The 27984-nt window shown below is 38.8% G+C and overlaps 1 protein-coding gene across 7 annotated transcripts in view; it reads left to right on the top strand.

Annotated features, from left to right (window-relative positions):
- The window catches only part of ADARB2 (adenosine deaminase RNA specific B2 (inactive)), a gene marked incomplete at its 5' end in the record, with an annotated part of 313600 nt that overhangs the window by 33675 nt on the left and 251941 nt on the right, over positions 1 to 27984 (top strand). For 4 of the 7 annotated variants that reach the window (XR_013946054.1, XR_013946055.1, XR_013946056.1 and 1 more), the window contains one exon: positions 231 to 27856. The exons of 2 other annotated variants lie outside the window; for them this stretch is intronic. Of the gene's footprint in view, positions 1 to 230; positions 27857 to 27984 lie in introns of those variants that run through there. One more of the 7 variants, XR_013946057.1, reaches the window with a different exon arrangement.

Below are 27984 nucleotides of genomic sequence, written 5' to 3'. Positions count from 1 at the left end.
TACAGAGCTGCCATTCACGGCATTTTCAGTCAGGGGCACAGAGGCTGAGCTCAGATGGCATTTGTTTTTATTGCAGAGGAGAACTGAGATGTGTTTGTGCCTATGAATTATCCCTCCTCACTTTACTCGTGTCTGAATTTTCCTTGATAGATGCAAGAACATGATACCTATCCTTATTTTCCTTGGCTCGAGTTGCTAATTTTTATTTTCCTATGTTTCCCATACTGTAGAGCTTGTTCTTCTGATCTCAGGTCAAAACAATGTCTGTGGACTTCAGGGCTCCTCAGAAACAGCTGTTGGGTATTTGATTTCTGCAGATACGTTTATGTGTTGGAAACAGCAACCCTTGGTTACACTGGAAGTAACTGCGGCAGAGGATCTGTGGTGAGCCATTGTCATAAGCCATTACTCCCCAATAGGGTATATGCAGTAGACAGATAAAATTGACTTTCATTTACTATGATGACATTCAACAGAAGATGAAAATGAATTTTTCTGATTATTTGTATTGAAGTTCTTGGGTTTCTTGAAAGTGCTTTGTGTGAGACCAGGCTTGAATGGTTTTCTAGAAGGTCAGACAACCAGAATGCTGCATCCTTCATGTTGGAGAGCATCCTACGCTGGTAAACAGTTACCTCATTCTTATCAGGGATCTGTGAATGCATCTGCTCAAAAAGTAAATAAATAGCTAACTCAGGCACAAATGTAGGTTGAGTCCTCCAAAAGTACTTCCCAATCTATGCTAATTGCATGAGTTAGGGGAAAACAAAAAGTAAAGGAGGAGGTTAGAAGGGGAAATAAAGTAATTTTAAAATAGTTAAATGAAATATTTTGCATTATTGCTCTCCCCGCAAAAATTAATAAATAAATAAATAAATAAAGACATATTCTTCTTTGGCTGTGTTTTCTTGTTTTCATATATAAATTGTACTAAACTTTTCTTTCTATACTGGCTTACATATTTTACTTTATTGATAGTTTATTTTTGTGTCATTTCTTCAGCAAATTTAATAATACCAATAAAGTTATTCTTTGCTGCACAGGAGGGACACACACACTTACTCACACACACACATGCACACAAAAAAAAAAGGCATTGTGGTTATTTTTTCTTCTGATTTGTCTTCTAAACCAGCCCTTGAGCAGTTCTGCAAATGAACTTGTGGGCTCCAGTATATCGTCTCCATTGGGGTGGAAGAAGACATGAACTAATGAATGGTTCCTGAATGCAGAAAGCTCTATGAGGAAGGAATAAAGATGTCAGGTAGCCTTGTTACCTGTTACATACTCAAATATCTATATTTACTTCACTGTAGATAAGCTGAGAACTCCAACAAACAAATATCTGGTAAGCCATATCAGCATTCGTGGTCTTGACAGTACTTATAGTGACTTGAGACTGGATCTGTACTGGTGACCAGTGCTTGTTTGAGGTTGATAGACTAAGGTGGACAACCGAGAAAAACATTTATTACCTATCCTAATTTTAAGAGATTTAGTCTGAAACACAGGAAGAGCTCTAAGTCAGCTGTAGTCTGGAACAGTATGTGATTTTTTATGCTGTATAAAGTTGATGGTGTGATCTGGAACAGGACATACAGACTGCCCGTCTTTCACATATCTAAGTAAGAAATGCATCAGCTGTAATTCACTGAAACTTCCTTTATCTGTATTCTGCTTGTTACTTTCTTGGATCTTTTATTCTTGCTTTCTGATGTATTTGATGTTTGATGTTGACTGACCCCCTGCTACTTCACTGGGAGCTTTTTTATTAGTTTGGATCTTAATCTAGTACTTGATTCTTATCCTAAGTCCAAAATTCAAGATAACGTTTGTCCTTGAATCTATAAAATCAAATACAAGTACTTATGTTGGCAATTCCTATAAGTTCATTCGCTTTAATTTCAATGAAATGCTTAAAGTTATGCATGCACTTGTTTGCAAAAAGAGGAAATTTAGAAGGTGCGACAATGCAGTTAGGTAACAATTACTGTAATGTCTGATCTTTTTATTCATAATCTTCTTCTCATACAAAATACTTTTTTTCTCCTATCGTGCAAGGAACTAATAACAGAATGATTTTGTCTTTTCCCATATGCACCTTATTTTCTGCTTTTCTCAACAATCTTGAACAGTATTTTGACCTCTAAATGCTAATAGACACACGTTAGTAACATATATCTTGTGAAGCTCTAACCTTCAGGTAGCCCATTGAGGAAGAATGCAAGAATACATGCAAAATATTTAATTCTGCTTTGCAATGCAGAGGATTCAGGAAATTGGCAAAAATAATCGCGGGAGGTTTTATTTTATGCTTCAAGTGAATAAGCCTGACTTTGGGATGTTGTACTCTTTTTTTTCCCTGTAGAAAGACCAAGTGGCTGAGAATACTGGATGGAGATGATGGGATTTAGTTTTGCAGTAGTATGAGTTTGGTGTGTTTTTTGAATGTGAATGTGGTCTCATTGGCAGGGTTTGCAAACAGATGTGTGGCATTAACATAGTGGATAATTGGATACTGCAAATGAATTATCCAAATGTGGTGACTAACAGGATAATGTCCCAAGCTGATGTATTCAACTCTCCTTTAACGTTAAGAAGAGGGAAAAAAATAGTTATAAGAATAAATATACCTCTTTACATTTGGATTATTTAAAATCAATAATAGTCTAAGTTATCATTATGCAATTCAATATATTCATATATGCATATACATTCTTAGACATTGAATATATCTACACAGTAATATATATATATACACGTAAAGAGTTATGCTAATAGTATATATACCATGTTTTAGGAGATACATGATGTGCAGTAAAATAACATATTCTACCAGAGGGCCTTGCAACATTAAGAAAAGGTTGATTTTTCAGCACAATGCCAGAGTAACTCCCGTTACATCTGTAAGGGTAATGATGATAAAGTTTACATAAGTAAATCAGAAAGACAAAATGGTGGAAAATTGGGAGATCCAGCTATCAGGGACCTTACATGTTATCACATACATTGATCAATAAGGGCAGAGGCACTGATTTTACCAGTCTAAAATCAAAAGGTGATCTTTTTCCTCCACTTCTTTTGTCTTTAATTGCCTTTTGTTGTTCATTCATAGTATGTGGTCATTTGTCTTGGTCAATTCTGTCCCTTTTTTCACATAAAACTTTACCATAGGAAGAAACAATTTGAAATTTTCCAATACAATGCTGTCATCAGCTGCATTTGGTATGGAAATTTTTCTAAGCCTTATTTTCCTTCCAGTTAAAATGAAAAGAAAATATCATGGTGAGTTATACATTCAGGTCCCACTGAAAACTGAATTGCCCTCCTGTCTGCATTTTCATTTTCAGAGTATTATGCATTTCTTTTTCTACATTAGCCAAGGTTTCCAAAAATCATCCTTATCATCTGCAGACATGGTTAAAATACAGTGTAGTATCTGGGTTCATATAGTGTGACCAGCATCCTATTTCTTGATTGTTTAATGTGCCTGCAGTGAATATTTTTGGTTATTGTTTTGAGGAATGTAGCAGGGGTCAGACATGCAGCAATTCTAGGATATTTTGCTTTGAATTTTTAACTCCGGAAACTATTTGCAGTTTATCATTACGGGTACAAAAATTGCCTGTTCTGCATTGTCTAAATATAAAATAACTTTTCATATCACATATCAGTAGAATTAACTTGCTTCCTAAGGTATTTGACTGCCCTGCTGATACTTTAAAATCTGTAGGCAGCCTGGGTAAAATATAAGATATATTCTCTTATAATAATTTTAATAAAAACAGCTACACAACACATTCAGAGATTTCATTTCAGGCATCATAGTTTGGTTTATTTACCCAGAAAACAAATTAGATATTACCTTTGTTTTTATTGATTGCAGCATTTAATCTAATGTTTATTTGGCTATTTAATGTGGAATTTTCGATAAAAACAATATCATCTGTGATATCAGATTAATTTCTCCTACAATTTAGTAGAGAGTGTTAAAGGATTAAAATATTCTTTTACCAAAAAAAAAATCAAGTTTCCTTGCTGGCCTATGTTTCAAAAATAAATTCAGAAAACAGATAAATTGCATTTCTATAATCTAGAAGATTGTATGCAATATTGGGCATAAAGCTCACAACATTGTTAACTATTTGAATTCATAAGATGTACAAGGCAGACTAAATCTATCAAAGGACTTGCTTCTGGCTAACTTATGTACACCAGATGGATGTACATGCTGTTACATTAATTTTAATGTGTTTGCCTTAAAAGGTGTGTACATAGGTGTGCCAAAGACATAGCATTCATGTGCAGTAGGAAAAGCATAATGTTTTATTTCTGGAGTTCAGAGGGGAAGAAGGCAATAGTAATGAAAAGCTATTAGGCACAAGGGCTGTTAAAGGCATGTGGGGCTGTAAAAATTCATGTGTTATTATGAAAACCATATTCTGGAAAAAGCAAAGCCTTCCAAAACAACTTTCCATAGAGACTTGTAAAACTAAGTCAATAATTGTATAATAGCTGGAAACATCCTTATTTTTGGCTTAAGAAAACAGACGCATCTCTGTGTGTTAATAAAGGAAGTTTCTGTGAGTAAATGTACATGGTTTAAAATAGAAATTTAAAACATGACATAAAATAATTGCTTTGTTTATTCCAGACTGCATTATTTATTGCTTTGTGTTTTGTTATATCGCTTACAAGCTGTTCAAAATCACTACTGCTGATTCCATAAAGAATCGAATTTTGTAGCTGTCTTCATCAACATGAGGAAACTATAACATAAATTATAGATGAAATCTAACCCAAAACCATGGAATGCAGACTGCTACTCTGTCCTTAGTTACAAGTGGTTTACAGATACAGCACACTGAATCTTTAAAGCAGTGTCTGGACACCTTTCCCCAGCCTGCCATTCCCTTCTACAAGTTGTGTGTGTGTGCAAGAGCAACAGAAGCAGCAGTTTCTGTGGGCATCCCACTTCTCCTGTACCACCTCTACCCCTCTCCAGCGTAAAGCCCTTGATTTCACGTTTGGTTTTGAGCAGGAGTCTCTTTTTGAAAAAAAAAAAAGAACATAGGAAAAGACCGAGTTTTGCCAGAACCATGATAGTCATGAAAATATGCTAAATTTTGAGATGGACAGCATCATCTGATGTTAAGAGTTAGGACTTACACTCATTTCTGGCTTGGATGCAGTGTTTGGTTATGAACCTTTTTGTTTCTTTTGCCCCTCTCACCTTGTCTCTGCCCTGATTTCACTGTTACCTGCTGGGGTCAAGCACTAACCTTTTTTTTATCTTTTTACTGGTCCTAATACAGTTTGAAACTTTTAAATGAAACCATATCATAGCATAATAAAAGATAGTATAAAACTTCATGGGAAATGAAAATATTTTAATCTTGGGGAGGGGGAAGGGGCAAGAGTTATAGGAATCGAAGACCAAAACACGATCAGAAGGATCTTAAGCCATACTTTACCCTATCATCATGACCGGCAATTTAAAAACAGTCTTAGCTATTAAATTTACTGTGACTTGATAATGTGCTATGAAAGCTTTGCCGTCTCAAAAATGCATGAGATCTATTGATGAATTTTATCATATAATACAGAAGCTGCCTAATCCCTCACAATGTGCTTAAATGTGAAGTAGAAGCAGTGTTGCATGCTGGAAATGTCACAATGAAATGAGAACCATTAACACAGCATCATGAGATGCATCTCAGGGAGAGATGGCAACTGCCACCGCGCTGCCAAGGACATCATTTAACAGGTAACACAGAGTTCAAGAAAGACATGTAGGTTCAAGGCATGTCTATGTCAAAATGAACAGGAAAGAGTTTGATATTGGTTTGTCAAGAGGCATCAATTCATGTTGCTGCCATCAGGCATTAGGGAACAACAGCATCATCCTCAAAAAAAAAGATATTTCTTAAACTTTTTAAAATCTAAGTCCTTTCCTGAGACGTCTGTCTTCCCTGGTTGAGAGAAACTTTATCAGAGAGGAAATGACAACCAGTTACTTAAATACACCCTCTTGCCCCCCAAATGCTAAACTGTTGTTAGCCATTAGAAGCAGTTTGCAGTGCCCTGAAAAAATACAGATCTACCAATAAATATAATCTTTAACCCCATCTGCTTTTGAGGAACTGAGCAGTGATTGTCTAAAACTTTGCAGTTCTCTCAACTGAATGGTGTTGTGGAAGACGGCAGTCTGAAAACTCTGCTGCTAGTAATATTCACTGTCCTGTAACCTACTGAAGATCGTCATCTGTCTGATCAAAGTAAATATTTAAGGAAAAACATACAAAAACAAAGTACTGACTTCAAGCAATATAGCTCTTATTTAAAGCACGAAAGTCTGTACATGAGAATGATATGACTTGGGCACTTAATTTTTTTTCTAGTTCATAAGTGCATTTAAGTCTATCTAAAACAGAGGAACTGTAGAAGGATGAGGCAGATTTCTTCTTTATGGCATGAGAAAATCCAGGAAATTTTTTTACAAAAAATATATGCAAAAACTATTCATTTTTATCACCATAAAGAAAGGAGGAGATATTATATATATTTTAACACCGTGCAATCAATTTGTGGTCTGATGTTGGTAGGTAAAGGCAGGATTTTAAGTGTGATTGGCAGAAGAAACCCTAGGGCTAGCCACTAAAGATGGCCATTATCATTTATTAAGCAGGTGTTGAAATGAATTGGTCTTTTATCGTAATGCAGATTTACAGTGCATTAGGCAATCCATTTTTCAATTTAGTGTACTGCCTCTGATAAATTAACAGATGTCGATTGATTTTTTTTCCTTCAGTCCCCCTGTTTACACCTGACAGCCAGTGCTTTATAGCTGAGCAGTTATTTGAAGTTATAAACATTATAATTAGCAATTTTTTAATTAGGCTGACAATTAACAGGAGATTTGCAAAGCTGCTAATTTGACATGTCATACTCTCCACAGTGTTTATGTTAACCACTACTTGAGTGAATTCAATTGAATTGAACTATGGTGTCTGCAAAATCAATCTCAGAAGAACCCTTCTCCCCACTTGGCTAGCATTATGGCACTTCAGGCAGAGAAGTGGGACTTCAATGAAATTTTACAATATGACAATTCCAACAATTGAAGTTTAAGCAATGTGCCTGTGTTAGCTCAAAGCTGCAATTAAGCATGATGTGCCAAACACAGGCATGTTCTGGGCTTTTTTTGTCATGTTAGGCTTCAATTTTTTTCATTTTTGAGGACTAAGACGAAAACAAACAAAACAACCCCACCAATCTTAGCTCTGAAGATAACCTCAGTTCTTTGTGTTAAGACAAGGAAAGAGAAAATACATAATCTGGTGTCACTGTGGTCATTGATGAAACCCGTGTGACTTTCCCAGCAGAATTCTGCATATTTTAGTACAAACTGGGATGTTGTGAATAGAAGTGTTACAGCAGCCTTGCTGCAGCAGGTGGGAATTTCCTGGCTCTTTCCATTAATCTGACCTTCCACTCAAGTGATACAAAATGCCCTTCTTTCTGATTGAATTTTCTCTGGGATCATTATCCACTGAATGCTATTGGCAATACTGACATAGAGAAGGCTGGGTGGACACAAGGCAGTAAGGGTGTTAGAGTGCTCAGCAAGAGAGAGGAGCTTGTGTACGGAAAGAGACAACTGATAAAAAGTGGCCGGCTATTATCAGGGTTAAGATAAATTGGTGGGGCAGCCTGGGAAAACACGTTTCTGGTTGGCTGCAGTTGAAAGGGCCAGAAGTAATGTGTTCTTAGGTCATTTCTGCAAATTAAGATACTTAATCACATCCACTTTGTAAGGGAAACAAGGTTATCTTTTAAATGCAAATAGACTTGATTTTGACTAAGAAAGCCCTCTTCCTTGAAGAACATGGGTATTTCCTTCCCCTTTTATAGGCAATTTCTTAACTTTATTTCACTTTTCTTTTTTTTTTTAATCAAGTCATGTGCTTTCATCAGGCACCTGTTTCTTTGGTATTCTGTTTCTGAGTTGGCTCCTCGCTCTTTCCATTTGATGGCTCATCTTGTGGAAACACCATCAGCCCTCAAACTAGATCACAATAACAGTAAAAAGAAAGAGAGGGGAAAAAAAAAAAAAGCAGCCTATTGCACATCTTTTTAAAATCCTAGTTCTTTAATCCTCTGCAGCCACCAAAATATGTCCACGCCCCTTCCCATTTTACCCTTTCTTCTCTGAGGTCTTCACTTCTTTTGGAAGTAAGACACATCCCTAACTTCACTTGTGGTGAAGTACCAGGAGGAATCGGGATGTGCAGAAAGTGCCTCTCTCCAAAATACTCCCTATCTGCAGTCTCCCCACCAGAGTTAAAAAGAAAATCTAGACAGTTATCAAAACCTTTTATTCTACTGATATTACTATCTCCATGTATAAGTGATCTTAGTCACTTTCTGAACTCACCTGCTTCCTTGATGCTGCTTGAGAATGAACAAAATGAGGCATTTGGATTTCATCCCAGTCCAATAGGAAGATGAAGGGCTTGTTTAAAGGGGGAGTTCAATAAGGATCTCAGGAGTTGATTCAAAATGGCAAAATGCTTTCTATGTGTTCCACTTCAAATGCAGGATTTAACAGACAAAAAGTACCCTACTTAAATAAAAATATGGCCCCTGATGGTGATATTGAATTAATTTTGTTTTAATGGAGAAGGTTTTTACTACTTGCAAATCGTACATGAAGTCACTGAGGGACAGATCCTTGGCTGGTACAAATTGTCACAGGATATGCCTCTGAAGTATCCCGTTTTCTAACACAGAGTTAATGATTTAATTGTCTGTTTCTTTTCAGTGACTAAATAGAAACAATTTGGGGTTCATGGCCCAATATGTTTTATAACATACAAAACTAAATGCCAATTTATTTCTGGAGCAGTTAGATAAAGAGCATCTTAATGGCTCTATCAGAGCAAATGGGGAATCAATATCAAATGAGTTATAATTAAATACGTGGAGCTGTGGTGCCAGCATCTTACTATTTTTGAGCTCAAATGGTTCTAATTAGTTACACAGATAATACCATGTTTGACATGAGGTATACTGAGGAATCCATCTACTATTTGTTTTATGTAAAATCCTAGTTGCTCATTTCAAACAGTGAGTCAAACACTGCTGCCAAGGAGTGCTATTAATGGGTGAAGTATCCAATTTTTTTCCTGTGGGACCAACACCCACCCCAGAAGCAGCAATTCTCCTCTGAGAATGAGTCAGAAAAAAGTAATTGATCACGACTAGCATTCACTGCAGAGCTCATCATCCTTACATTGATTGGGCACAAAAGATAGAAAGTTCTGGATTATGAAAACGTCCTTGAGAAACTAAGAGCCAAGGGTAACTCAAGAAATGAGTAGGAGGAACCTTTCAGAGGGAAATTTTTGAAAAGGGAGAAGAGAGGGGAAGGAGTTGTTTAAGAGCTTGAGTTCAAACTGGATTTTCTTCATCAGAAAGCTGAGGCACACAAAAGAAAGACTGTGTTAGATGAACATATTTCACAATGAGATATGTACAGGTCACAACTGAATTACAGAATCACAGAATCACAGAATCGTCTAGGTTGGAAGAGACCTCCAAGATCATCTAGTACAACCTCTGCCCTAACACTAACAAGTCCTCCACTAAACCATATCACTGAGGGCTACATCTAAACGTCTTTTAAAGACCTCCAGGGATAGCGACTCAGCCACCTCCCTGGGCAGCCCATTCCAATGCCTAACAACCCTTTCGGTAAAGAGGAGAGAATTAGGGAGAAAAAGTTCATCTAGGTGAAGAGGGAGGACTAATTGTGGACCACGAGAGTATTTAAGGTGGGAGAAGTTAGTTCTAGAGACTAATTAGAAAAAGAAGGGAGGATCCTTCCTTGCCAGCAGAAGACATGGTATCATGGTTTGAGGAGAGGCAGCATAGACTACAGTGGTGTTACGTGTGGCATTGACAGGCTTCAGCCCATCAGGGTAGCAAACCCCACAGCCAGAACAAAAGTGCATGTCATAAGGGAAAAATCTTTGTTATAAAGCCCAAGAAAATGGATATTTTGGGGAGGTGAGGGAGAGAGTTTTGCTCAGCAAAGCAAATTGGTTAATGCTGTTACAGCCTTTTGCAACTCTTGCATAAGGTCAAGAGGGCCCCGTCCCATCAGGGTAAAGGAGACAAAGGAGACACTCTGCTAATAAATATCCCAGAACAGGACGTGAACAACACTCTAATTGAGAAAACTATTTATTTTGAGCTGTTTATTTAAGCACAGGAGGATTCCTAATGGAGCCATCAGACCTCACTCATTGGCTAATAGTTTAATTAGGCCCATCTGGTGGAGGCTGTGGAGAGAACTGTCCCAGCTCTCATATTGGCAGAGAGGTAATTTGTCATCCTGTGGCCCAGTGACTGGCACGCGAACATCTCTAAAGCCAAACAGAAGCTCAGCAATCTGTCTCACATGAGAATAGCTGAGAGCTATTGGAGGCATTTGCGTGGTTCACCTTGGCACACCGAGGAGAAATGACACTATTCCACAGTATCCTTGAGATAACCTCAGCATAGAAATTCAGGCAGAGTCCCTGAAAGTCAAGTCAATCTTGCCTTTGTCAGCCAAACCAAATACAGGGAAAAGCTTTTTCCTCCCTTTTTCCCAGCATCCCCTCTTCCATGCTGTCCTGATAAGACAGTATGGTAAAGATGTTTTCTATTAGTTTCTGTTCAAGGGCATCTTTACTTCAGATACCAATTTAATTGCTACAAAATCTTGAAACAAAAGAATTTCCCTTTTGGGTGGAAGAACATGCTCTTTTAAATTAATCCTATTTCTATAAAACTACAGCAAGTGATGCAAATAGAGAACAGCAGTGCAAGACTTCACTCAACTATAACTAGTCTGTAAACTGAGTAAATAGATAAAACTATGGGTTAATTCAACTGAAGAAGGAAAAAAACTTCAAAACTGGAACAGCAGCTGCCTTAAAAGCTGAAATCAATATTTGCTTCTCAGTCTGGTGTTACTATCAGTATTGGTGTTAGAAGATGTTAAAACCACTGTGGCCTCTGCAGGGGTAATATTGAGAAAGCATGGGAGACACCAAAGAAAGTTGTATCTCATATTTGTTTACCCCCCTAGTATTGATGTGGCACTTTTTCTCATTATTCATTGTAGTATAACCCTCTGCCTTTTCCAAAACTTCTAAAGCACTTAATAGGTCAGATATCAGCTTTTTATTTTTTTTTCTGCCTTGTAATGTCAGTGCTGACTAAACTAAAAGAAGCAAAAAGCTCATCCAATGCAAACATAGCACTTTCCACTGTAAACGACACTTGGAGAGTCTGAGTAGCCTCAGAGGAGGCATCATAGCTTGAAAAAAAACTGTAGGTCAGTAAATCACTCAGTTTTATAGATCTCAGGTACCTATCTGTACCTTAAGAAACAAAAGATGAAGACGATACAGAGAGTAAAAAAAAATTAAAAAAAATTGATTCTTAAGAGATGAAAGCATCTGAAGCGAATGTTTCAATTAATCTCATGGGCAAACAGTCCATTGTGATCTCTTGACCAAAAAATATTAGGATCCTTAAATTATTTTTCCGTGCTTGACAACATTCACCATATTTTTATGGGTGTAGGTTAGTACTCTTTTATGACTGTAGGATTTTTTTTTCATGAGCTAGACATTGCAGAACCAAAGTAATGCATTTGAATGCCATAAATTGGATTCTGAATTCAGCTGCTCTTCTTACCTCGCCTGGTTGTGCATGCTGTGGCAGGCACACAGTCATGCACTCATACCTGATAGATGCTAATTTCTGCCTATAGTTTCTACAATGGATAGACACGTGTTTTAGAATTAACACAAGTGAGTTCAGAGAGTTTCAATCTGCAGCTTCAAACCTATGGAAATAACGCAGTTTATCAAAATTTTGCCAGTCTAGTTCCCCATTAATTAATTTTGTTTCATATGCAAGTACAAGCATCATTAGTTTGTATCATTTTTAGCAACATCATGAAAGAATCAGCAAGTCGTTTTTGTGCTCAGCCTGATAAACTGTCAAGACAATTTTGCCAGCAAAGCTAACTCACGCAGTGCAAATATTTACCAAGAGATTATCTATTCTTAAAACAAAGTCACTAATCCATGTTGTCTCTTCCAGACATAACTCTAAACATGTATATTGAGCGAGCTAAAAACATAGCAACAAAAATGTTTTGCAATGTAAGAGCCTCGTGATCATCTGCTGCCTTCAGCCAAATCTGTTTTGAAAGCTCGTTGTTGTGTGTTTTGCTGCGCTTTGAATTCTGGTTGCTTACAAGAGTGTAGGAGACAGATGATAAAGTGGAGATATTTTCCTGTTTATATGTGCACTTGAGTGGTATTAGCTGGTAATTTTGATTCCTACTGATCAGTTTTCTCTCCATTCACCTGTCTCACTTGTCAACACCAGTGGGACAGGCTTCTTCTTGTTCCTTGTTGTCTGACTGGAATCTGGTATGTCTTATGTCTGTAGTGTCTGGTTTTGTTTTTGCCTTGGGACTTCTATGATGCAAATAACTCATAACAAATGAAATGCTACCAAAACTACTAGGCAGTATGCCTACTTACTGCTGGAAAGGAGCAATAGTGCCTCTTGTGGTTTGCAGAACTTGGAACAGAGTTGATGTGCCATCATCTTTAGGCCAGAAGAGGTGGCTCACGGGAGTGAGGCCCTGGAGATGAGAGCAGCCTGAAGCTACAGTTCAGAGGGACGTGGACCACTGCAGCGACATCCCTACCAGCTTGGATGGTGCAAGACTGGCTTTCCAAAGAGGCAGTTTCCACTGGAACAGCATCCTGGAGTCCTGGTGCCTCAAGGAGATGCAAATAGGACAGGTGCCCAAAATTAGGGCATGCAGCAGACACAGGGCTGCCCAGCTGCCCACCTGTGGGAAAACAGAGCTGCAGCCCAGTGCATGCAATTAAGGGTGCAAATAGTACCGGGATAATAGATTACTTTACTGTGACCCAGAGTAAAGTGCTGGATTACTTCAGGGACCTCAGAGAACCCTGAAGTAGATGAAAGGGATATTTTTCCTGTGAAGAATGAGGAAAAGAAAAGATATCAAACGTTCGTTCACTCTTACATGTTAGAAAAATGCAATCCAACAGGAAAAGGCTCAAGCTATCAATTTGTCTTTGTGGAAGACTGTATGGTTATTTATCTTTTTTAATTATGCTTCAACGGGAACATAGTGCTGCAATAAATAACATTAGGCAACAATGAAGGGAACAGCATAGAGAACGGACTGTAACTTGTTCTCCTCACCCTCTTCACTTTAACCTCCATAAAAGTGTGGGATTTTCCTTGTTGTTTTTTGTTGTTTGTTTGTTTTTTTGAGATATTCAGGACTGTGTCATTTCTGGAAGCAAGTGAAACACAGATGCTTACTGATTAAGGGGATACAGGAGATGGCAGGATTACATTAGTATGATGCATGTGCTGCTACTCAGGGACCAGCAAGTTCCGAAATTTAGTGCCAGATACACACACATGGTCACACCTGAGCACATCAAAAAATGTGGCACTTCCACCAAAGCCTGAGCAGAGTTTATTATCACGTATGCTAGAGAAAAGACATAAAATTTCCTGACTAGGATTAGGAAGGCAACAATACCTCTTGTAAGAGTTCCTGTAACTTTGAAGGATGTTTTTCACTTCAGCTCCAAAGATGCCAGCTACAAAGGCATCATTTTGCAGAGGGGTTGTGTCTGGGCAGCTCCTCTGCATGGTGTAAGCATTTTCAGAAGTAATTAATTTTGCAGGGCTTCATTTGAGAGGTTTTAGCTCAGGGCACTCATGAAGGGGGTTGATTTCCCGAAGGCTGAGTGAATGGCCTCTCTCTGAAGTTTGCATTTTTCTGAAAGTTTGTCACAGCTTGGCCAGTTAGACTCACTGCTCTTTCTTGGAAATCTTGATACTTAGTATTTGGGAGCAAATTAAGGAGAATTAGTTAAGACTTTTGCTGGTATAACTGTGGCCCTAAAGCTTTTTTATAATCATGCTGGCGGTAATGTAACAATTTATCTTGCAGACAAGTCTAACAACAATGTCATAATTTCAAAAGCTAAGCAGTCTTTCATATTCCTTTCAGCTGTAGAGAACTGTTGGGATTTTCATGTATGTTTTGCCTTTGTAAAAATAGAAGTTGGAGTGTGGAATCATAGATCATCCTTCATACTCATTAGCATTTTAATGGCTTCTCAATTGTTAACAGATTTGATGTAGCTACTGGAAAGATAAGACTGAGTTGTGATTTACATCTACACATTGCAGTCCTGTAGTAGTCAGTCATATTTCGTTTTACCAAGTATAACGTCAGGTCTCTGAAATAAATTTTCAAACCTATGAAAAAAATAATACAGACAATGATAAAGGAAAATGCCAGTATGTCCTCTCCAGTTGCTTTCCAAAGTGATAATTCTGATTTGATATTTTTGCAGAGCTCAGAGAACATTCTCCCCATCAGAAACAGTAATCAATGATATAACTTGAAAGTTGAATGTATTCTGCACAACTTAACCATATAGTGTAATAACATAAAGCAAAATGAATATTCACAGCAGGATGATTTGCGGAATTTTTAATATAGAGAAGTTATCTGAAGATTCATATTTCACTGTATTTTTAGTATATGACTACGTTTTTATTAGGAACAGATTATATGAGTTGTCTTAGTGAATAGCAAACAACTTTCTTAACATGCACAAAACAGCTAGGCTGTAAATATTATACTCTGCCTACTTTTACCTTCTCGGAAGCTACCAGCTTCAAAAAGAGATGTCAAAGCCAAAAGCACCATGGCATTGTATTGGAAATATTCATAGCGTCAGGAATGACCAAAACTATTCAAATTAAGCTACCAAGTGCATATCAGCTGGTTAGCTGACTATCATCATTCTAGTGGGGGCTGCTCTAGCCCCATGTGCCATTCATGACACGTGCCTCTTCCTTCCCTCTCTCAAAGACAGGGCTGAACCAAAACCTGAATGTAATACAGGTGTTTTGAATTTAAACACTGACAATACGTATTTGACATGCATCTCTGATTTGACTTCTTTGTAGTCCTGCACTCATTGCCCACGAGTAACTTTACGTCCTGTAGCATTGGAGCGGGCCAGAATCCAGAACACCACCAGGATCACCAGAAGATCCACCAGAAGGTGTTTTGTTGGCAGGAGTGTTGTTACTGACTTAGCTGAAACAGAGTCAGGACTTCTGAATAAGAGAAAGATTCCTCTGTTCAGAGAAGTCCTTATGTCACTCTAGTACGGCAAACAATATTTTGTTGCTTTTTGGTTTTGTTTTATTTCGTGTTGTGTTTTTTGTTGTTGTTGTTTGGTTTTGGTTGATTGTTTTTGTTTTTCAATTCTGATTTTTTTTTTAATCCCCCATCTCCTCCTAGGCCACTGGACACATTGGGGAACCAGACAGCACTGCTGCTTTGTCATAAGGTATTAGGGTACTATCCTAATGCTAGCTGCATTATGGTCTAGAAAGTCTCCAAAAGAAGTTGAACAAAATGCCTACCTTTTATTTATGCCATTTATTTCAGCAGAGGGGCTTTAATATAATATATAGAAAGTTTCAGTATTATTGTCTGTTCTGTACCTACCATATGGAGGCAGAGGATTTGAATTTCCAGCAGTGCTGATTCAGTGCTTCCTGATTTTTGGTGGACTTGAGGGAAAGCTGCAAGTTTTGTTTGCTATTCTTTTAGAGAAATAAAATGATCTGAAAAATTCCCTTGCACGGCTTGTCCAATAGGTCAGATTTTTAGATACATCTAATAGCTCTTTTAGATCTAAAGATCTGATAATCTTTCTCAAACTAAGAGCATGGCTTGAATGCGTTGAATTAGATCACAGAATCATAGGATCACATACTGACTGCACCATCTGAGGACGGCCTTTATGTCCTGCTGTGATTAGCCCTTTCTTTTAACTGGAGAATCAAAACCTTCTGGACTTGAAGATCATCTTTGTGTTACTGTATTTCCTGTATTATAGGGGGGAACATGCAATGTGTTGGACAGCTTTTCTCAGAGAGAGCACAGCTAGAGGTGATATTTGCACAATGCTGTTAGAAAGTGCCTCGTATGCACTTTTCATCACTTGGCAAATTAGATCTCATCCTGTCAGAAAGTTAGACTCTAAAAATGTAAAATGCCTGTAGTAGAGATTTCCATCCACCGACAAAAGGCTCACTTTCATCAGGAAAACAATTCAAAATGCTTCTGAGTCATTGTGAAAAATACGGGCCATGACTGTGTCTTCAAAACCCCATTGAGCTGAGGCACCGAAGACAAGAAAAATTGCATTCATACCACTGTGATCATCATCTGTCCACTCAGCGCGGCACTCTCCAGGAAAAGACAAAGCTGGAGTGACAGCTCAAGGAGCAGCCTGCAAATTTCTGTGTCACCGCTCGTGAGAACCTGTGGCACTGTGCAGGAGCAGGTGCGTAGGGGGCTGCGAGGAAGCAAACCCTCTGCACAGGCTTCTTTTTCATCCTCTCTTTTCTTCATCCCTGAAGTCTTGATATAAACTTGCTGTGATAGATGCAGGTGGCTAAAAATAGTGTGTTTTGTGTGTACCATACAAGCAAGTGAATAATTTTCTGCTGTAAGCAGGATGCCAAGGGACAGCGAAAACCTGAAGGTAATGGCAGGTAAGGCACAATGATGGAGTGTGGCTTCCAGCCCACTAAATCAGTGGCAGAGCACTTGGCACACTTGCCAATGCTGCTGCAGCCAAAGAAAAGCCCTGGAGAAATGCTCCCTGCATTTAAAAATTATGCTTGAGATATACATGTTCTATGCTGGGAGTTTGATAATTTATCCTTGCAGCATAGGAACCCTGTAGTAATGAGTGATAGTTCTTGTTATATTACTTGTTGCATCTTCTGCCTCCTGGATTTTTAGATTCTCTGCTTCTGGCCAAGAGGACACCATATATATTTCCCTACAGTTGTAATTGTCTTAAAGCATGAAAGTTGAATAATTACAGTGAATGCTGGACAGAATCTAGGAAGAACGCATCATGATGAGTTCACATTTTCCTGGTTGTACCTGTCATATCATCAGTACTGCATCTGGAATTTATTTCATATATATTATAGCAGCTGAAACAGTTTTCAAGTATAGAATTATACTCTGACTTTTGTACAAGTAGGGAATCTGCTATGGAGGCTTCATTTTGACACTTTAGTGAATATAAATTCCATTATTATTTAGAGCCCTGATGCCATGCTGACTGTTGCTAGCAGTGGTTTCCATCATCTGGAATGAAGTCCTGATCCTTTTGAAGTCAAACAGCAAAATTCCCATTGACTGCAGCAGGACAGATTTAACTCCCAGAATTGTGCAAGATCGTAAGTCACCTGCAGGTAGCCAGATCCCTCAGCAATGGATATTTTTATCAAGTCGACCTCATTTATGGAGTTGCCTCAGAAAGTCTGCTTAGGCTCAGAGAAGGTACAACTGGAATAAAAGAGGTGCCTTCCTAATTGGAAAGTGGGGGAGGCTGAGTTTTACAAGAGGTACTTAGTGATAAATAAGGAATAGAATAGTTTCCCTGGGGAGCTCGAAATCCTTTTAAAACTTTTATAGCTTCCTGTTTCTTTGCCTCTGGTTCCCACTGCCAGATGGAGGTTTCCATGCCCCAGAAGGATACACTTCTGTATCCTAACCATGCTTGCTGCACAAGGGACGATGGAGGGAAGAGCTGGGAAGTGATCCTGCTATGTGGGGTGCGGTGGCAGGGAACCTGCTTATGGGATGCAGACAGGGTCTCTGCCCTTTCCATGCTCAGTATTGTTAATTGTTTGGTGAAGGATGTCTGAATTCCTGAGCTGAGTGGTGGATTGTGAATTGCATCCCCATTGCAGCAGTATAACCTAAGAGGAGTGCATTTTCTACTCAGCATGTTTGTTTCTCCCATTTCAAGAAAACTAAAACTGGGAGGAGGGTTAAGTCCTTTTCTCTGGGTGATGAATGCAGGCTGCAGCCACGCTCTCCTTCGTTATGCAAATAGCTCAAGCATATCTTCCTTCCCACCACGTTCTTATTTAAATGTACTCTAGTGAACAAAAGACCCAGTGCTGTTACAAGGACTAGTATTAGATTGTTCACATCATTAGTTTAAATGAGACTATGATTATACCATCTGCATTCAGTTGTGCTCCATTCAAATCCGGTCATTGCCTTTGCCAAACTTAACATCTTTTGGGGTGTTTCTTTGAACACCATTTGTCAGTGTTTCCAGCCTATTCAAAGACACCTCACTGCCTGCTATAGCTACATTTAAATTTCTTTACTTAAACATTGCTGTTTTGCTGGGTCTTTATGTCAGATTTCCCATGCCACATTACTAGTATTGAAACTTGCACCTTTTTGAAATCAGATGCCAAATTAACCTCGCATTGCTCTTTTCCTATGCATTCCTCACTTGCTAGAGTACCGTGGAAGTTAGCTCATTTTCTCTCCCGTCTGACATTGGCAGCCAGCTCTGAAAGCCACCTTCCCCAACTGGCAGAGTTCACCATCCAGCTGCTGGCCCTGCTGAGCACACAGAGGTGTCTAAGGTGCTCCTCAGTTCTTAACAGCAAAGTCATAGATCACAGAATCATTTAGGTTGGAAAAGACCTTCAACATCAAGTCCAACCATCAGCCTACCTCCTGAGTCCCATCACTAAACCATGTCCCTTAGCGACACATCCACACATCTCTTAAATACCTCCAGGGATGGGGACTCCACCACTTCCCTGGGCAGCCTGTTCCAGTGCTTGACCACCTTCCCCATGAAGAAATTTTTCCTAATGTCCAGTTTTAGCCCCCTGGCATAAGTTCCCCACTGCCGTGTCCCTTCCTCAAATCCCTCCTCAAGGCAGGTGAAGGCTGCCAAGCATCATGCTCCGGCAGCCACTCCTGCTCTGCATCTCGTCTCAGTTCCCACTTCTCTGATGGGGTGGCGGAGAGCTCACGGGTGTTCGTCCTTCAGCTGCCCACAGGCAGCTCTGGTGCCTGGCCATTCCGCAGACAGGCTTTTCTCTCACCCCTGCTCTTCTCCCTCTTGTCTCAAATCCTCATGTGGACAAGTATGAGGCTCGAGGTGAGCATGTGATGCAGCTGTAGGAAAGAAGAGGCACTGACCTAGCCCCTTCCATTCTATTTAAACCAGCTGCAACCCCGTGAGCTATCTGCCGGCTGTCCTTGCATCTTCCAGAAGGACTTCACAGGGCAGCCTATGACATATTCTGCATTATTTCTGTCGCCAGAACTTTGGATCGCAGAAGACTGAATCCAGGATAAGGTTACGGCCATGGCAGATTATTTATAACATGTAACACTGGTCGTTAAATTTGCATAAAATTGCAGAGGGAGGACAGCAGAGTTTGGCTGCTCTGAGCAAGATACATTTAGAGAGAACAAAAGTTGTCCCATTTACATGAGAACACGCAGAGTTATTTCTTTCTCTGCTTTTCCAAGGCTTTCTTTTGTTTCCTTATTAGAAGACTTCCTATTCAGTGTAAGAGCTCAAACTATGTGTATTTTATGGCTCTGTGTTTTGTGGAGGCCTAAGGAATAGCAATATCCATACAACACAAAATTACAACACATCATGTGTACAGTGTGCAGCACAAATATTTTATTAAAGGGAGATGAAAGATGGCCAGAGTTAAGTTACTGACCTGGGTCTCAGGAGAGCTGAAAAATTCCTGAGGTGTGTGTCATTCCTCCGCGGCATTTTCAGTTTCCCATATATAAAACAGAAATATTAATTTCTTGCTTAGTACCTTAAATATTTAAACTCTAAGCTTTGCAGGACGTGCACTCTCTTATGGCATGTATATGCTCAGTACTTAGTTCATCTGGCTGAAGTCTTTTACAGGGCCCCTAGTTGCTACTAAAGTTTAAACTACGAATCAGCAACTTTGCCATATTTTCTGCCACATTCACTGAAGCTACTGAGGTTTGCGATGGAATGTGTTCATTCAAAAAGATTTTAAATGTCTGCTTAAAGTGTCATAGACAAAACCCACCAACACAGGGCTTAATAAAATGCGTACCAAATAAAAGGAAAAAAAAATAGTCTGCATCTGCTTCCATTCGGATTTTAAATATAAAGAGCATTTGGAAGATGACTGCAGGAGGCTGAGCTGTAGTTTGTTCCAGCTTTTGTGCAGACAACTATTAAAATTGGATTGTTAATTCAACTATATCTAAACAGTATTTCTGTTTTTAAATAAACATTTTGCCTACTTGCATACCTAGAAAGTTGCATTATTTTTCAAAATGTTGGACTTTTTGTTATTTTTAAGGGTGAAATCTGTATTTTGAGCTGCTTTTCTGTGTTGCAATGTAGTTTCTGCAGCACTCTTGTTTTTATAAATTATTAGAAATCTGTTCATTTCTTAACATAGTCCTTTGAGAACAATAATGGCAGCTATTGAGATTTGTGAAGAGTCTTCTGCTGTTTCAAAGTGCCATATAGCGAGGAGTAGAAAGCTCAGATTCCCTTACCCTGGTTATGACCTGACTCCAGATGATGCATACTGCTGGAGAAAAGGTAATTTAATGCCCATTATTATCATACAATCCTGCACCTCCTTTGAAGCTGTCAGCTTCAAAATCAGCTCCAATCATGTATGTTCATTTGAAACCTTTGCTGAGCTTTTTATCAAAGCATGACACAGAGCTGCTTCCTAAACACCTTCCCTTTCTTGCACACCCAAATTTACCACTTTCCCCTCATTTAACCAAAGGAAGAAGTACTTTGAGGTCCAGGCATATACAGTAACTGTTGAAACATGGCATAAAAAGAAGGAACATGCTAATTAGATTACTGATGCACTTTAAAAAGATTTGCTTCCCTTGTAGAGTGTGCAACATGGCTGGCATGTTAATTCAGTTGTAAAGTAAATTATTTAAAATAGTAAATCATTAACTTGACATTTCAGCGAAGTATTTCATTAAGCTGCAGAAACATGGAGATGTGATGCATTTATAAAAGTACAAAACAATGCTCGTGTTGTTTGTGAGGGGGCAGGTTTGGCTCCTCCTGTGCCTGAAGTCAGAGGAGCAGATTCCCAAGTGTGGGGTCCATATGATCTACAAGTGTCCTCCAGTCCAGTTCCTTCATCTGCTGACCTTGGTACCTGATATATGGGCACATCACTCAGTGCTTGGCTGCAGAGAAGCTGGAGTACTTGTAAAGGTTTTACAAGCTGTTAGGGAATTTGGTATAGGAAATAATTTCTTTGTGGAAGGACACTGGGGAACATTTTATGACCCTTCACATTTTTTTTTCATTTTTTTTTTAATAAACTGAGCCTTCCCTGCTTCTCAGCTATGATAACACACTGTTAACTCTCTCTGTGTGGTGCTATTTCTGTTGAATATCATTCTCTGCTCTGCAGCAGTCCCTTCTTCTTTGGGCCAGCAATGGTCAAGTACACCTAGAGCATGGTCCTTAATGGCTTGTTATCAGGGAATACAAAGATTTTCCATCAGTAGGTGACAAAAAACTCAGGACAGGCAGAATGGTAGGGAAGGGATCCTCACAGGCCACTCCCCTTCTATTAGGGTTTCTCCCCCACCCTAATAAAGGCCACATATAGAAGCCACCTTCTAGGTAATGCAGTAATATCAGTACATACCTTTGCCTAGTGTCTTGGTGGCTTCAGAGAGTAAATAAGTAGTCTCCAGAGGCCAGGGAACTTTCCCATGATAGTGGGAGTCAGAGGAACATGACATCTCTAAGGATTTGGCCTTCTAATTGCAAATTGACTTGAACATTATCAAAGCTTGGATTCATGCAGCAATTTTCCATAGTTTGTATACAGGCTGTAGAAATGCTGGCAGCTGAAACAAAAACCAAGAATGTTATCTCTACTGGATGTGTTCTTTGTTTATCAGATCAGTCTACTATTAATTACAGCTGTAGGTACACTTCGAGGAAGATTGTCTCTTCATATGAACTCCTGAAAGATACTGGGCTGACTTTGCCAAAAAGAAGGAGGAGGTCACCTATTGTTAATATGTTAATTAGTCCCCAGTACCACCAGCAGCAAAAACTTGTAATTGATGCATAGAAGTGAGGTGAATTCTGGAACCCTTCATAACGAGTTTCAAATACTTGACAGTAGGTTTCTTTAATGCATATATTCCTGCTGTGCAAAAAGATAACGAGACATCACAGGACAGTTACTTTTGTCATGTGCTTGGGGTTGGTGCGCAACTATTGGTAATAAAGTAGTGTTAAAAAACAGTAAGAGATGTAGGATAAAGCCAGAATGTACTTAGGATGCTTTGAAAAGCAGCTGTGATATCCAGGAAAAGTGTGTATCCTACTCTGACTATACAGGTCGGCGCAGCACTGCATGCCATAAGTAGATGTTGCCTTGAATCCAAGCTTCCAAGACAGCCTCGTGACTTTCTGTTTTAAAAAGTAGGACTTCTTACCTAAGCACTGCATCTGAGTATTCCTGTAGGAGCACAGCACGTATTTTGATCTGTGCCAACCTGTGACTTCCTAGAAACCTTGCTCCATTCCTGACTTGAGTCCTGAATTCTCAAAGTTGCTGTCCTGTTGACACTATAAATCAAGGATTACTGGATGTGTTAAGTAAACTCCATGTTTCTGAAAAGAGTTGCTGCCTACGTGTGGATCATCACTGAGGATCATTTAAGGGAAGCCATAGTGGAGATGCCTAGATCTACAGAGTCCAGTAGTATCACAGAAAAAGAAAGAACCAGCTTTGTGAAAATGTGATGAACTGTATCTTAACATACGTGAAAGTTTAAGTTAAAATAGAAAATTTAAGCTAATCTGTCATGTTTACAAATTTGATCTGCCTAAATTACTGTGGGGAAGAGGAAAACAAAAATACCATTAAAATAAAATCTGTTAGTATTATCAATAGCAAGACTACTGCATTTCAGAAACATGTTAGTTGCAGTTAATGTGCAGTGGGTGCTAAAGAAATCTTTAAACTATCTTTCAAGGATTTAAATGAAAATTGGCTTCTGTAAATACCAATTGGTTTACTTAAATGCATCCAACTGTGACAAAGAAGTGGTAGGAGGAGAAATAAATCAGAAGGAATTAAAATGCATTTGTTTTGAGAAGTGACTACTGATTTCAGTGAAAGGCTGTACTGGGGTGAATGAAAGTGGTGAATATTTGCTCATTTATTTAAACTGTTTTCTTTCAATATATCAGTATCAGTTCCACTTTTAATGAAATGAATTCAATTAAGTGGGTTCAGAAAAACCATATCAATTAGAAAAATTAAACTGGCAACAGTAGTATCACACCTAAGTCTTTGGTGCAAAAAGAATAATCCCATTGAAAATGATAAAATAAGCACAGAATAAATTCCAGGTACTGGAATGAATATAAATGAATTGAGAAGTTATCCTGGATGTACAGTTTCTGCATTTTTATACTGTATAGTATAAAATTTTGAGCAGTAATTAATCATGGTACTTGAGCATGGCTGTAACAGTTAATATATATGTAGCTGTTCTTTGACAAATCCAGCTGGGAAATGCAGGAGGTTGGGAGGTTGGGTTCCCATGCACTGGAAAAGAAAAGTGGAAAATCAAGGCATTCAGAGAAGGTCAGACTTAATACAGCAAGGCATGTTGACGTAATGTTTGCCATATTATTATCCTGTTTCTTTTACATAGTTTTAAATTTGTCCATAGCTTTTAGTGCATTAGGCAGTGTGTCTTCGTGTGACTTAACAGAGACATAACTGAAGTATATTAATGAGCTAAAGATTGAATAGAGAAGGGAGCCGATGCTCTCTGTGATCTTCCTGCCCTTTGTCATCTTCCAGGCTGGAGAAACCACAGCAGTGATTTAGGCAAGGCCACACTGAGGAGTGCTCTGTGCAAGCAGGAACCATCCTGTTACTGCCCATGCATGATGTGTTCTCATCATGTCTCCTCTGTGCACAGCAAGGAACTCACAGTAAAGTTCAGGGTGCACAGAAGCCTGTGGGAATGGTACTGTAGTATTCGGGAAACCTAAATTCATCCGTACAATGTAGGTAGCCCAAAGAGCTGATGGGGAGTGTGATGAAATAAATCTCCTCCCATTCTCCAAGCTTAGCTTTGTAGCTCTGGAGGTGCATCCCCTCCCTGTCGGAAGCTTCAGACCCCTGTTCTCACTTCGGTGGGATTGTGGGTGGCACGGGAAAACAACAAAAATGAAGCATTTTTCTCATGCTAGGGAACTCTCCAGTTTTGTTTTGGATTCCATATGAGGTGCGTAAAGACGGAGCCATAAGAACTCTTTTTTAGGATCAAGGTATGCTGATTTCAAAGTGAGAGGTCTTTGTCATGTCTCAGCAGAGTTCTAAAGTACAGTTTTTATGTAGGAGTCCATTTTTTTCAAAAAAAAAAAAAGTTGTTTTTTAACATACTTTCTATGCTGGGGTTTTACCCAGTGAAACCAGTAGATCCTGTCTTCAAGAGATTAATCTGTCAGAGATACAGAGGTATTCATGGGCAATAGTTTCATCTAGTGCACCAGTACGGTACCAGTAAGCCTATAATTTTATCCCAGGCAAGGAGCAGATCACAGAGGTTTTTTTGTAATAAACATTTCCTGCTACCGCATCCCTTCTCCTTAGCTCATCATCTCTTTTCTTCCACAGTAATAAAATAGCTGAGCAGCTATTAGTAAAATACAAGAATATATATTAGAACCAGGGTCCCTTCACATACTGAGAAGAGATGTTGATCTGTTCCGTAACATCTTCTTTTCCAGATGGCTACGCAGAATGTGCTGCTGGTTTGGTTTAGTAATGATTTTATAATGTATTTTAATCTGACACCACAATTGCCTAGATCATTCTTACAGATATATTTCTTAAAAGCCAAATAAATATATCTAGTAGTACCACATCATCTGAATGTAATTGGAGGAAGCCACAGGCTTCCTACCTGCATTAATCAACTGTAGATGAGCTTAATTAATCTCTCAGATGTAAATGGAGGAAGAGAAATGAGAGCTATTTTCTTGAAAGCCAGTATAGCAGGCTTTGAAAACATAAAAGCTGTCCTGTTTACAGGTAGGGCTGTGTAATGGTCGGAATCTTACTTAAAAACCGTTCATCTCTGTGAAGGAAACATGGAGAAACACCTGGGTTTTGGTTTTATTCCAAAACCTAATTTCTCTACCAAGGCAGAACTTGCCTAAAGCTCCTCTGTGTATGTGTCGTCGATCACAAATGCCTCACAGGACTTAGCTTCTTCACTAACTGTTCGTTGCTCATTTCCAAGGTGAATAAAAGTGAATGTGTCATTTTTATCAATATTTTATCATTTTATAGGGGCTAAAAGAAGGATAATAATAACAGGCTACCCCCCTACAGTCTCCTTTTAGGTGGCTCCATTTTGTGATAGCCCTATTGCACTTTGAGTGGCTGAGGTGATGCTTAAGCAGAAACATAGCTGAAGTTCAGATGCAAATATCATAAATCTGTTGGTAACAGGATTTTATGCTTTAAGCATAATATAACAAGTTCCCCTTCTCATAACATTTTACAATTCTTTCACGTGCTGTTTGTAACAGTGTTATGCGGGTGGCAATCTCAAATTCAGGAAAGGGACTTTCTGTCTTCCTTGCCTTCTTCTCAGCCAAGTTAGTAGCTTCCTGATGGTAGCAGATTCATGAAAACTAAATCAGGGGGATCATTACTTTGTCCAGTCTGACCAGTCTATTATGAGTCATTAGATTGCACTGCCTCTGCTGAGGTCTGTCACTTGTGCTTAGCTGAAGCATGCTTTCCAGCAAGTCCTCTACTGCCACTTCGAAGAGATAGAAAGACAGAAAACCTACCACTCCCTTTAATATTTTATTCAGTGGTTAGTCACCCTCGCTGTTGCAATCTTATGCTTTATTCCTAATTAGAAGTTGTCTGGCATCAATTTCCAGCCATTGGTGTCACAGGGTTCAGAGGTGGATGCCTCCTACATCCTCACTTTTCCTGTGACATAATTGATTTTTCATAAACAGCACAAAGTAAGGCTTAAATTTACCCAGCAAAACAATAGGAGCCATGTTGGAAAGCCTTTCTGAAAGATATGAGGGTAATTTTTTATCCTATTTATTCTAATATTTTATTGAGCTTTGCATCAGGTTAGTGGATACTCTTTAACCATGACTTCCTCTGAGGCAGCACATTGTTGATGCTAATACTGAGAAAATTAATCATTTGGCCTCTGGCACACTCTGCTCTCCTTTTCTCCTTAGCACAGTCTCCCATTTCGCAACAGGATGGTAATCGACGTGCAATTTTGCTGTCTCGCCGATGGTTCAGACACATATAATCCAGATCTCTGTTCCACAAATGTGGCCCTGTAGAACCGGTCCCTCTGGATTGCTTTAGGCTCCTCTGCATGTAGGTACACAGCCAGTGTATATGTAATGTCATTGTATAGGCTTAGGGATACGTATGCAGATGCTCTCAGGCACTACATCTCGTTTAGATAATAGCATTAGCTGATAGCAGAATTGATTTACAGAGTGTCTTGATGTTTTCATTAAATGGATCGTTTATGCACTTTATTTCTTATTAAATATTTGCTGTTTTGGTCTAGTTGTAGCTCTTCCCATATGGAACTATTGAGTTTTACAGACCAAAATCCAAGAAATAAAAATGAAATACTTACAAGTTCCACCAGTTTTGACGTCACTTGGAAAAAGAAATTCTAGCTCTAATTTGGGAACAGTATCCAGTGCATTCTCATACACCAAAGAAATCCAAACCGACTGAAAGTCTCTAAGCATTTTCCTGGATAGAGGCCATTGGCTCCGTAAACTTGATCGTGACAGACTCTTTGATCCAGGGTGAGATTCTTTGATCCAGGGTGAGATTTGTGGTCAGAATGATCTAGTGACAGCATCCCAGAATGGGCAAGTGCCAGTACGTCAGACTTGTGCATCCCACATATTCTGCTCTTAGTTCTTCCTGCTTTCCCACACCCAAACTATGTACTTCAGCAAACTAAATGCAGAGTCTATTTTTCCCAGCTACTAGATCAGTTCCACTTAGTACAAATAATGTTCCTAACTCTAGAAATGTTGGCATGTCAAAAACTGGTTTAATTCTGATGAAAGTATATTTCAACATTTCTTGCAGATTAGAATGAAAGGAAAATCATGTTTTGCAAAACTTAACATGAAATACATTTCAAAGGGCTTTTGTGTATTTTTCTCATTTTCAGATTCTTTCCATTATTAGGATCATTACCTAAATTTAATCTTTCTTTTATTACCAGAGGTAATTGCTGTTGCAGATTTAATACAGGGCATAGCAGCCCATTACTAGCATTGCACATTGCACAGGTCTTGCATGACTTTCACATGGTTGCATCATGGATAAAACTTTTAAGGCTGACCATTATAAACAGATGGACATCAGCAGAAAAGAATCAGTTGCATCTATTTTGGTGAAGGTAGTGTTAACTTTCAAATACTGGCACAATATAGAGTGAGTGGCAAGCCTTGTATCAGCAGGCAGCTCCTTGTTTTCTAGTTTGGTAGCAGTATTTTCTGTTCTAGGAAAAGACCATTAGTACCTTGTCCGTCTTTGTAATAATAGTAATAACAAAATTACTGTTTTTTTGTTTGTTTGTTTTTTCCAAGTAATGAGGGATGTGCTTACAAAAATATGATTAAAATATCCATTCCAAAATACCTTAGAATCTGAACACAACACTTCTAATCTTCCCACTTGCCTTGTGTACCAGAGGGTACTGCTCTATGTGTGGGTGGATGAGAAAAAAAAAAGAGTTTCAGAGAAGTCTATGTTAAATGTCAGTGCTGTCTTGGAAGCACCTTTATTATCAGTGATAGCTTGTCGGGTCTCAGATAAAGCAAAATTATTCAAAACATCTTAATAAAAGTATCTGTTTGTCTT

This window comes from Anser brachyrhynchus, assembly GCF_964034855.1.
Source record: "Anser brachyrhynchus genome assembly, chromosome: 2".
Lineage (NCBI taxonomy): Eukaryota > Metazoa > Chordata > Aves > Anseriformes > Anatidae > Anser > Anser brachyrhynchus.
The sequence above is the reverse complement of the archived record's forward strand: the minus strand, read 5'-3'. Positions and strand labels throughout refer to the sequence as shown.